Raw genomic sequence first — 12,909 nt, 5'->3', positions numbered from 1 at the left:
ATTTTTGTATTGAGTCAATACTAAATATTTTGTATTTGTATTAAGTCAATACTAAATCATTTGTATTTTTGTATAAAGTCAATACTAAATCATTTGTATTTTTGTATAAAGTCAATACTAAATAATTTGTATTTTTGTGTTAATACAAAATAATTTTGTATTAAATACTAAATAATTTTTATTTTTGTATTAAGTCAATATTAAATAATTGGTATTTTTGTATAAAGTCCATACTAAATAATTTTTATTTTTTGTATTAAGTCAATACTAATTAATTAGTACGTTTTTATAAAGTCAATACGAAATCGTTTCTATTTTTGTATAAAGTCAATACGAAATCATTTTAGTTTTTGTATTATCTCAATACTAAATGATATTTATTTTGGTATAAAGTTTACTAAATCATTTTTATTTTTGTATAAAGTCAATACTAAATAATTTGTATTTTTGTATAAAGTCAATACTAAATTTCTATTTTTGTATAAAGTCAATACTAAATTATTTGTAATTTTGTATAAAGTCAGTACTAAATAATTTCATTTTTTTAAAAATGTCAATACTAAATAATTTGTATTTTTGTATAAACTCATACTAAGTTATTTGTATTTTTTTTAATAAAGTCAGTACTAAATCATTTTTTTTTTTTTTTTTAAGTCAATATTAAATCATTTATATTTTTGTATTAAGTCAATACTAAATCATTTGTATTTTTGTATATAGTCACTACTAAATAATTTGTATTTTTGTGTTAATACAAAACAATTTCATATTTAATACTAATTAATTTTTATTTTTGTAGAAAGTCAATACTAAATCGTTTTTCTTTTTGTATCAAGTCAATACTTAATAATTTGTATTTTTTTATAAAGTCAGGACTAAATGATTTTAATTTTTTTATAAAGTCCATACTAAATATTTTTAAATTTTGTATTAAGTCAATACTAAATCTGTATTTTTGTATAAATTCAATACTAAATAATTTGTATTTTTGTATGAAGTCAATACTAAATTATTTGTGTTTTTTTATAAAGGCAATAAATATTTTTTATTTTTGTATAAAGTCAATACTAAATTTGTATATTTATATTAAGTCAATACTAAATAATGTGTATGTTTGTGTTAATACAAAATAATTTTGTATTTAATACTAAATAATTTTTATTTTTGTATAAAGTCAGTACTAATTAATTTGGATTTTTTTTTATAAAGTCCATACTAAAATAATTTGTATTTTTGTGTTAATACAAAATCATTTTGTATTTATTGCTTAATAATTTGTATGTTTGTATTAAGTCAATACCAAATAACTTTTATGTTTGTATAAAGTCAATAATAAACTTTTTGTATTAAATTAATGCAAAATAATTTGTATTTTTGTATTAAGTCGCTACACCTTTGACTTTTATTTTGAAATGTTTGGCATAAAAACCTACTTTGGGTCGTATTACATCATTTATTGTTGTCGTGTGACACGATAAAATGTTTGATTGAGACGTGTGGATGGTCACATGACCGAGACATGGAAACATCTCATAAAGACGTACGTTGTGGACGCCATGTCAACGCGGCGTTCATATTTTAGTGTTGGCATGCTTGCGACAGAGAGGAGCTAACGAGGTGTCACGTGGTCGCTGGGCTTTGGCGCTGGTAGGAGGTTTGGGGGGGGGGGGGGGGGCAGCAATTAGATGCGTGCTTGTAAAAAGCATATTCATATGGGGGGGGGGGCACTACGTGTCTTTTGTAGAAGGACCTCGTCATTTGACCTAATGAGCGCTCGGTGGGAAAGTCCTCCCTCGTCCGTCTTTGCTGCACCTGCGTGGCCACGCGCACACACACACACACACACACACACACACACACACACGGTCCCCCCCGCGCCCCTCAGTGTTTGTATTGAAGGCAGGAAGCAAGCGAGTGTTTAATTACCATAAAATGGCGGCAGAATGGCGGCATAGAGCTGATTGAGGTGAGCGGCGAGGGCCCAGTGCTCAATTGGGTCATTGATGTGATTGTTTGACGGGCGGAGGCCGCGGGAGCAAGCAAAGTTCAAAAATCCTCTCGGCTCCATCGACAAGTTTGTCACAGAATCTGTTGGCGGCGCCTGTCAGGAGCCATTAGCGGCCATGAAAGGGCGGGCCATCAAAGGCAGCACATTTAATGACAATTTGCAGGCCTTTTGTTCCCACCTTCAGCGCCCATGATCTCATTACAAGGGTGAGCAGTTAGCACTCGCCCCAATCGCTCGCCTTCCCCGACGCTCCTTCGCTGTCTTCGCCGGCGCCAACGTCGTCAAGGACGTTCGAGCTCGTCGGGGGGAGGTGGGGCCAGGGGTTTGGGGGGATCTCGCCGGCTCATTAATTGGGAAGCGCGGCGCCCTTTGACCCCGGTGATGCGGGGTGACGGGGCAAACCATTGGCTGTCGGCCTGAGCGCTCGAACGTGCCACCGGCGGTGGAACAAAACACCTTTTTTATTCCTCTTTTCTTCGCACTCGCACGCTCGTGTGCGCCAAGACGCTTTGTCGCGCTCAACGTCTTTCTTTTAGGCGGATAAAAACGGACAGAATTCAAAATCTCTTGACCGAGAGTGATCTGGCCATGATGGCCGCAGAAACGCACACTACGGTAAAATTTAAATCTCTTTACCGAGAGTGACCTGGCCAAGATGGCCGCAGAAACGCACACTGCGGTAAAATTAAAATCTCTTTACCAAGAGTCACCTGGCCAAGATGGCCGCAGAAACACACACTACAGTAAAAATTAAAATCTCTTTACCGGGAGTGACCTGGCCAAGATGGCCGCAAAAACATACCCTGCAGTAAAATTAAAATCTCTTTACTGAGAGTGACCTGGCCAAAATGGCAGCGAAAACACACCCTGCAGTAAAATTAAAATCTCTTGACTGAGAGTGACCTGGCCAAGATGTCCGCAGAAACACACACTACGTCCATCCATCCATTTTCTACCGCTTATTCCCTTTCGGGGTCGCGGGGGGCGCTGGCGCCTATCTCAGCTACAATCGGGCGGAAGGCGGGGTACACCCTGGACAAGTCGCCACCTCATCGCAGGGCCAACACAGATAGACAGACAACATTCACACTCACATTGACACACTAGGGCCAATTTAGTGTTGCCAATCAACCTATCCCCAGGTGCATGTCTACGGTAAAATTAAAATCTCTTTACCAAGAGTAACCTGGCCAAGATGGCCGCGGAAACACACATTGCAGTAAAATTAACATTTCTTTACCAAGAGTAACCTGGCCAAGATGGCCGCAGAAACACACTGCGGTAAAATTAAAATCTCTTTACCAAGAGTGACCTGGCCAAGATGGCCGCAGAAACACACACTACGGTAAAATTAAAATCTCTTTACCAAGAGTGACCTGACCAAGATGGCCGCAGAAACACACATTGCAGTAAAATTAACATTTCTTTACCAAGAGTAACCTGGCCAAGATGGCCGCAGAAACACACTGCGGTAAAATTAAAATCTCTTTACCAAGAGTGACCTGGCCAAGATGGCCGCAGAAACATACACTGCAGTAAAATTAAAATCTCTTTACCAAGTGTGACCTGGCCAAGATGGCCGCAGAAACACACACTACGGTAAAATTAAAATCTCTTTACGAAGAGTGACCTGGCCAAGATGGCCGCAGAAACACACACTGCAGTAAAATTTACATTTCTTTACCAAGAGTAACCTGGCCAAGATGGCTGCAGAAACACACACTACAGTAAAATTAAAATCTCTTTACCAAGAGTGACCTGACCAAGATGGCCGCAGAAACACACACTACGGTAAAATTAATGCATAAAATAGTTCAGTAAAACAATTTAAAAACAAGTACAATGCCAATAAGAACAGTTTCTCGAACCTTTAAAATGGCCTAAAATTCCCCCCTAAAGTGCTAAGTTGAGGTAACATAAAAATATGTGATAGGTCAAAACAATGATTTAAATGTTTCATTAGAAACTACTTTAAAAAAAGTACAATATCTAATGGAAAAAGCTTCTTGGTCCTTTTAAATTGGCCTGAAATTCCGTCTAAGTTATAAGTTCAGGTAACATAAAAACATGTGAAACGTCAAAACAATGTATAAAATATTTCAGCAAAAACAACTTGAAAACAAGTACAATGCCCAATAAGAACAGTTTCTCGATCCCTTAAAAGGCCCTGAAATTTCCCCAAAGTGATAAGTTCAGGTACATAAAAACATGTGAAAGGTCAAAACAATGTATATAATATTTCAGTAAAACAACGTAAAAACAAGTACAGTGCCCATAAGAAACAGTTTCTTGATCATTTAAAATCGCCTGATATTCCCCCAAAGTGATGAATTCAGGCAACATTAAAACCTGTCAAAGGTCAAAACCATGTTTTAAATGTTTCAGTAAAAACAACTTAAAAACAATTCCAAAGTCTAATGGAAAAAGCTTCTCGGTTCTTTTGAATTGGCCTGAAATTCCCACAAAGTGATGAGTTCAGGTATGATAAAAACATGTGAAAAGTCAGAACAATGTATAAAATATTTCGTTAAAAACAACTTGAAAACGAGTACAATGCCCACTAAGAATAGTTTCTCGATCCTTTAAAATTGCCTGAAATTCCCCCAAAGTTATGAGTTCAGGTAACACAAAAAAATGTAACAGGTCAGAACAATGTATAAAATGTTTCAGTAAAAACAACTCAAAATCAAGTACAGTGCCCATAACAAATAGTTTCTCGATCCTTTAAAATGACCAGAAATTCCGCCAAAGTGATGAGTTCAGGTGACATATAAAACCAGTTAAAGGTTAAAACAATGTTTTAAATTATTCAGTTAAAACAACTTAAACACAAGTCTAATATATACTGGAAAAAGCTTCTCAGTCCTTTTAAATTGGCCTGAAATTACCCCAAAGTGATGAGTTCAGGTAACATAAAAACATGTAACAGGTCAGAACAACACATACAATATTTCAGTAAAAACAAGTACAGCACCCAATAAGAACAGTTTCTCGATTTACTATAAAGCAGGGGTCGGCAACCTTTACCACTCAAAGAGCCATTTTGACCCGTTTCACAAAATAAAGAAGATAATGCGAGCCGCAACCATTCTCGCGAATATCTGCTGATGGTCACCCACATAACAACAATAAGGGCGTGCTATGAAGCCATTGCCTTTGACGCTTTCTACAACATGTACAAACAGCTTGCCAGCTCAGTAACATGTTGTATGTGGCTTCCCAGATACACGTACACAACTGTAAATCATAGTTGATCAACAGCCATACAGGTCACACTGAGGGTTGTGATATAAACAACTTTAACACTCTTACTAATATGAGCCACACTGTGAACCCACACCAATCAAGAATGACAAACACATTTCGGGAGAACATCTGCACTGTAACACATTATAAACGCAACATAACAATTACCCAGAATCCCATGCCTCCATGACTATTCCAGGCTATATTATACACCCCGCTAGCACCAAAACCCCCCCTCCGTGTGTCAGTTGAGGTGGGCGGGGTTGGGGGTGCGGGGGTGTATAATATAGCCTGGAAGAGTCATGGATGCATGGGATTCTGGGTAATTGTTATGTTGTGTTACTGTGAGGATGTTCTCCCGAAATGTGTTTGTCATTCTTGTTTGGTGTGGGTTCACAGTGTGGCGCATATAAGTAAGAGTGTTAAAGTTGTTTATATCACAACCTTCAGTGTAACCTGTATGGCTGTTGAACAAGTAAGCCTTACAATCTCGTACATACAGTGTGGCACATATAAGTAAGAGTGTTAAAGTTGTTTATATCACAACCTTCAGTGTAACCTGTATGTCCGTTGACCAAGTAAGCCTTACAATCTCGTACGTGTGACGATAGAAGCAGCGAAATGCATTGTCTGGCCGGCACGCAGATAGCATGGTGTAAAGGCGGGCGCGATGGCATGTTGTAGAGGACGTTAAAAGTAAAGCTATCACGGCACGCCCTCAATATTTTAGTCAGAGTGAAAATCGGAGAATGTTAACCCCGGGTGATGTCCGGGAGAGGCACCAAAATCCGGAAACCCCCCGAAACAATAGGGGGGTCGGCATTATGCAGCTGAGCCACATCAGAGTGGCCGCGGGTTGCCGACCCCTGCTATAAATTTAGCACACTAACAGTTAGCTTTGTCAAGTAACAGAATATTTGATTCTGAGGTGTTTACCTGCATATTTAACTAAAAAGTTATCATGCTAATAGTTAGCTTTGTCAAATAACTTCTTTTAAAACTTGTTCTAAAATAAAAAAATGGCAGCAAAGGTCATGAACATTTTGAATGAACGAATAATCTGCTGACGTGACAAATTGTGCAAACTTCAAAAGGCTCGTTTGGGAAACATTCACCATAAAAGTGACTTTTTCCTAATCCATCCTCTTTAATTAGTGAAGGTATGACATCATCACTGATCCTTTGATGACATTTTTACATTCACTAGTGAAGAAAATATGACACAATAAAGATGTTCAATTTCATCCAACATTTGTTTGACCTATAACTTTGTTTCCATGTTAGCGTGCGTGTGTGTGTGCCGGTCATTAGTGAGTTGTGAGTGCGTGGGAGACGCACGCCATGGCGCTCTCACGTGGCCCCGCCTCCTGCAAACCTTCTCTACTTTTCCACGGCGGCGCTACAAAAGCTAGCAGCATGCTAACCCGGCCGGGGGAAAGAGGCGGGCGCCGGCCTCCGTCCCGCGGACGTCCTTGAGCGGCGCGGCGAGTCGTGGGAACGTGTGGTTTTCCAGATGACGAGGCTGACGGCGGAATGACGAAAGTCGAAATGATATGATTCCGCTGGCGTGCGGCGAGGCGGAAAACAGGCTCCTTGTGCTGCGCCGCCGTTTCTGTACCCCGTGAACCCTGAAATAATGAGCCTTCCTTGTTCATTAGCGTCCCCCCCGCCCCCGCCCCCACCTCCCCTAGCCCGCCTTGCTCGGCCGTGACACATGACGGCGAGGACAATTGACCTTGTGTGTGCCCTTCCTCACCAGCGAGCGCTAACTTCGCCATTCAGCCAATTAGCAGCCATGTGTCTCGTTATTAAGCTGCGTGTCTCCCGAGCGGCGACAAGACATGGCCTAATCGCCCCCTCGCCGCCCCCCCAAGTTCACATCCACAACGAGCGGGGGGGGGGCGTAACGAAGCGAAAGTGACAAGTACGCCAGCTAAGCCAACTGTTTGCGAGAAAAGGTCACATAAAGTTGATGATGCTATGCTAACGGTAAAAAGGGACTGGGTAAAAAAACACAAGGCCGCTCAAGGAATAAGAGCGGAGAGGAGTGGCAGATCAAACTTTGTCACAGGACCACCCAGCAGCCTCCAAGATCAATCAATCCAACGTTCATTTACATAGCCCGACATCACGAGTGTCTCAAAGGGCTGCACAAGCCACAATGACATCTCCGGTTCAGGTCCCACGTCAGGGCAAGGAAAAACTCAACCCAGTGGGATGATAATGAGAAACCCCCCCTCTAGGGGAGACCAGTGCAATGGACTTCTAGTAGGTCTAACACAGGGGTCACCAACGCGGTGCCCGCGGGCACCAGGTAGCCCGTAAGGACCAGATGAGTCGCCCGCTGGCCTGTTCTAAAAATAGCTCAAATAGCAGCACTTACCAGTGAGCTGCCTCTATTTTTTAAATTGTATTTATTTACCAGCAAGCTGGTCTCGCTTTGCTTGACATTTTTTATTCTAAGAGAGTCAAAACTCAAATCGAATTTGAAAATCCAAGAAAATATTTGAAAGACTTGGTCTTCACTTGTTTAAATAAATTCATTTATTTTTTAACTTTGCTTCTTATAATTTTCAGAAAGACAATTTTAGAGGAAAAAATACAAACTTAAAAATTATTTTAGGATTTTTAAACACATATATCTTTTTACCTTTTAAATTCCTTCCTCTTCTTTCCTGATAATTTAAATCAATGTTTGAGTATTTTTTTATTGTAAAAATAATAAATATATTTTAATTTAATTCTTCATTTTAGCTTCTGTTTTTTCGACAAAGAATATTTGTGAAATATTTCTTCAAACTTATTATGACTCAAATTCAAAAAAAATATTCTGGCAAATCTAGAAAATCTGTAGAATCAAATTGAAATCTTATTTCAGAGTCTTTTGAATTTCTTTTAAAATTTTTGTTTTGGAAAATCTAGAAGAAATAATGATATGTCTTTGTTAGAAATATAGCTTGGTCCAATTGGTTATATATTCTAACAAAGTGCAGATTGGATTTTAATCCATTTAAAACGTGTCATCAAAATTCTAAAATTTATCTTAATCAGGAAAAATTACTAATGGTGTTCCATAATTTATTTTTTTCCCCAAAAATATTGGAATTAGCTCGTTTTTCTCTTAATTTTCTTTCGGTTGAATTTTGAATTTTAAAGAGTTGAAATTGAAGATAAACTATGTTACAAAATTAAATGTTCATTTTTTTTGTGTTTTCTATGTTTCAATGTTTTATATATATATATATATATATATATATATATATATATATTTATTATTCAGTCTATCTGTGTTGGCCCTGCGGTGAGGAGGCGACTTGTCCAGGGTGTACCCCGCCTTCCGCCCGATTGTAGCTGAGATAGGCACCAGTGACCCCTGCCACCCCAAAAGGCAATAAGCGGTAGAAAATGAATGGATAGATGGATTATTAAAGGTAAATTGAGCAAATTGGCTATTTTTGGCAATTTATTTAGGTGTGTATCAAACTGGTAGCCCTTTGCATTAATCAGTACCCAAGAGGTAGCTCTTGGTTTCAAAAAGGTTGGTGACCCCTGTTCTAGCATAATATTATAGCATACGATGGGGGGGCGGAGCTAGCTTGCGGCGACTTACTTGCATCATGTTGCAAGTTTCTTCCCAGTCTCTTATTTTGAAACTTCCTAACTAACTCCTCGCTCGGACGATGACTTTGTTACAATTTTATTTCATTAAATTTCTTGCATCAGACACATTTTTACTTTTATCTTTAATGTTTAGTGGCAGTATTTTTTCTACTTTGAGACATTTTTTGGCGTAATTACTTAATTTGAAAAATATATATTTGTGTTTTATTTATTATTATATTTCATCAATATTACATCTTTTTATTTTGAATGTTTTGGCATCGTTGATTTAGTTTTATCATTTATGGCATGGGTAGAACCATATCTACTTTATATTTTGACATTCATTGTCGCTACATCTAAAAAATGTATTGTCAATAAATGTTCTACTTTTAATTCTGGTGTAATTACATAATTTAATTTGTTTTGTGGTATTAGAGAATTATTTTTGGTATTTTTAGCACTCTGCATTATTTGTACTTTTATTGTTATGTATAGTCAATATTTCACAATTTTTTAAAAATATATTTGGTACTATAAACATTTTTTTATGTTATTTATGTTATTAATTTAGTTTGAACATTCATGGCATTATTAAAGTTATTTCTACTTTATATTTGGACATTTATTGTCGTTACATATTTGACTTTTATTCTGACATTTTTTTTATATTATGACATTTTTGGCATGATTACGTAATCAAACTTTTTTGATGTTAATGACATTGTTACAATTTTATTTTAAAATTTTTTGCATTATCAGCCAAATTTTGTATTTTTATCTTTAACATTTATTGTCAATATATTTTCTACTGTTATTTCTGACGCAATTACATAATTGTATTTATTTTTTGTGGTATTAGCGAATTATTTTTGGTATTTTTAGCATATTGCATTATTTGTACTTTTATTGTTATATATAGTCAATATTTCATCATTTTATTTTTGATGTATTTGGTAATGTTACATTTATTTTTAAATGTTATTGGCATTATTACTTTAGTTTTAACATTTATGATATTTATTGTCGTTACATATTGGATTTATTTTGACTTTTTTTTTTAGTATTATGACATTTTTTGGCATGATTACATCATCAAACTTTTTTATGTTTATGACATTGTTACAATTTTATTTAAAATAATTTTGCATTATGATTATTGTCAATATATTTTCTACTTATATTTCTGACATAATTACATAATTGTATTTAATTTTGTGGTATTAGTGAATTATTTTACATTTTAGCATATTGCATTATTTGTACTTTTAATGTTATATATAGTCAACATTTCATTATTTTATTTTTGATACATTTGCTAGTTTTACATATTTTTATTTTAAATGTTATTGGCATTATTAATTTAGTTTGAACATTTATGGCATTATTAGAGTTATTTCTACATTATATTTTGACATTTATTATCGTTACTTATTTGACTTTTATTTTGACATTTTTTAGTATTATGCCATATTTTTGGCATGATTGCATAAAAAAAAACTTTTTTGATGTTTATGACATTGTTACAGTTTTATTTGAAATATATTTGCAATATTAGACAATTTTTTTACATTTATCTAAAACATTTATTGTCAATACATTTTCTACTTTTAATTATGGTGTAATTATGTAATTTTATTAGATTTTTGTGGTATTAGAGAATTATTTTTGGTATTTTTAACATTGCTTTATTTGCACTTTTATTGTTGTATATAGTCAATATTTTATAATTTATTTATGATGTACTTGGTATTACGTATTTTAATTTTAAATGTTATTGGCTTTATCAATTTAGTTGTATTTTTACATTCATGGCATTATCAAACTATTTTATTTTAATATGTATTGGATTATTAGAATTATTTGTACGTTATATTTTGACATTTATTGTTACATATTTGACTTTTATTTTGACATTTTTTTTAGCATTATGACATTTGGCATGATTACATAAAAATACTTTTTTTGATGTTCATGACATTGTTACAATTTTATTTGAAATATATTTGCAATATTAGACACTTCGTTTACTTTGATCTAAAACATTTATTGTCAATACATTCTCTACTTTTAATTATGGCGTAATTATGTCATTTTATTAGATTTTTGTGGTATTAGAGAATTATTTTTGGTATTTTTAACATTGCATTATTTGTACTTTTATTGTTGTATATAGTCAATATTTCATCATTTTATTTATGATGTACTTGGTGTTATATATTTTAATTTTAAATGTTATTGGCATTATTAATTTAGTTTTATTTTTACATTCAAGGCATTATCAAACTATTTTATTTTAATATATATTTGATATATATTGCATTATTAGAATTATGTCTGTTATATTTTGACATTTATTGTTACATATTTGACTTATTTTAACATGTTTTAGCATTATGACATATTTTTGGCATGATTACATAAAAACAATTTTTTGAAGTTCACCACATTGTTACAATTTTATTTGAAATATATTTGCAATATTAGACCTTTTTTTAACTTTTTATATAAAACATTTGTCGTCAATACATTTTCTACTTTTAATTATGGCGTAATTATGTCATTTTATTAGATTTTTGTGGTATTAGAGAATTATTTTTGGTATTTTTAACATATTGCATTATTTGTACTTGTATTATTGTATATGGTCAATATTTCATCATTTTATTTATGATGTACGTGGTATTAAATATTTTAATTTTAAATGTTGTTGGCATTATTAATTTAGTTTTATTTTTTTGCATTCATGGCATCATCAAACTATTTTATTTAAATATTTATGACATTATTAGAATGATTTTTACTTTGTATTTTTGACAGGCATTGTCGTTACATATTTGACTTTTATTTTGACATTTTTGCCTTAAAACATTAACGTTTGGGTCATTTTCGCATCGTTAATGGATTTGTATTTTTATGTTTTGTCAAATTTGACATGAAATATGACATTTGTGGAACATTCCCTAATTGTGACGTTTGTAAAGAAATATTCCAAGAATAAGTTTGACGTCAAAGAGTCGTTAAGAAAAAAGACTCTGTGAAAAAGTCGGGTTTCAAAACAAAAGCATGTTTATTTGTTGACATACTGCGCTGTGACATTACAGTCAGATTCTCAGCTGCTACTTTTTTACCATCAACTTCACTATTATTTTATTTTGAAAATCAGGTCCAGATGGTCTCGTATGTGACGTTAATTGTTTCAACTCTTTTAACGACGTCGGCTTCAAAATAAAAGCCCCACCGCCGACGTCGAGCGGGAAGTGACACGGCGACCTTTGACCCCCTCAGACACGCGCTTGTTTCTTCCTTCCTGCTTGGCCACCTGACCTCTGAGCTGAGAGCTGATTGGCCGAGGTCGCGTGCTATCGTGTTAGCAGTAGCGTGCTAACGTGGGAAGTGAATGATTAGTGAATTGCTTCGTCAGCCAAACACAAAGCTAAGCTAGCGTAGCAAGCGATGGCGCCACAAAGATGGCGGCGGCAGGCGTGCGAAAACGGACACGTACGGTGGCGCTGCGCCGTGACCCCGGCTAACGCTGAACAAGATCCCCGCTGGCAGCGCGGCGCAGCTTCCCACTGCGAGGGGGCGTGGGGGGGGTCAGAGGCGGCGGCGCCGCAGGACGCTAATCCGGCGGACGAGGAAAGAGACAATTAGTGAGCTTTGCTGCGCTCCAGCGCTCTGAGCCGCTCCCGCAGAGCACTGGCGCTCACCTTCAGCAGGCCCCGCCCCCTTCCTTGGGAACGCTCAGTGGGCGGGGCTTCTCCAAATATTTGATTGGTAAGTACTGTGTACTTACTTTCTGAGTGTGGGAATTAAATAATTACCGTCACTGTACACACAAATATGTGCAACCACTATTTAGCTCCTCCCCCTCAAGTGTAACACACTCAAATACCATACGAGTACGTACTCTAGTGTAACACACTAAAAGTGGAAGTACTCAACTGTAACGCACTAGTACATTAGCAAATAGGTACTCGGATTTAACAATGAATACTCTAAAATACTATCAAAGTACTCAAGTGTAACACAATACGCTAAAATACCATCAGAGT

The sequence above is a fragment of the Nerophis ophidion genome, linkage group LG09 (genome assembly GCF_033978795.1).
Source record: "Nerophis ophidion isolate RoL-2023_Sa linkage group LG09, RoL_Noph_v1.0, whole genome shotgun sequence".
Lineage (NCBI taxonomy): Eukaryota > Metazoa > Chordata > Actinopteri > Syngnathiformes > Syngnathidae > Nerophis > Nerophis ophidion.
Note: the sequence above shows the minus strand (reverse complement) of the source record.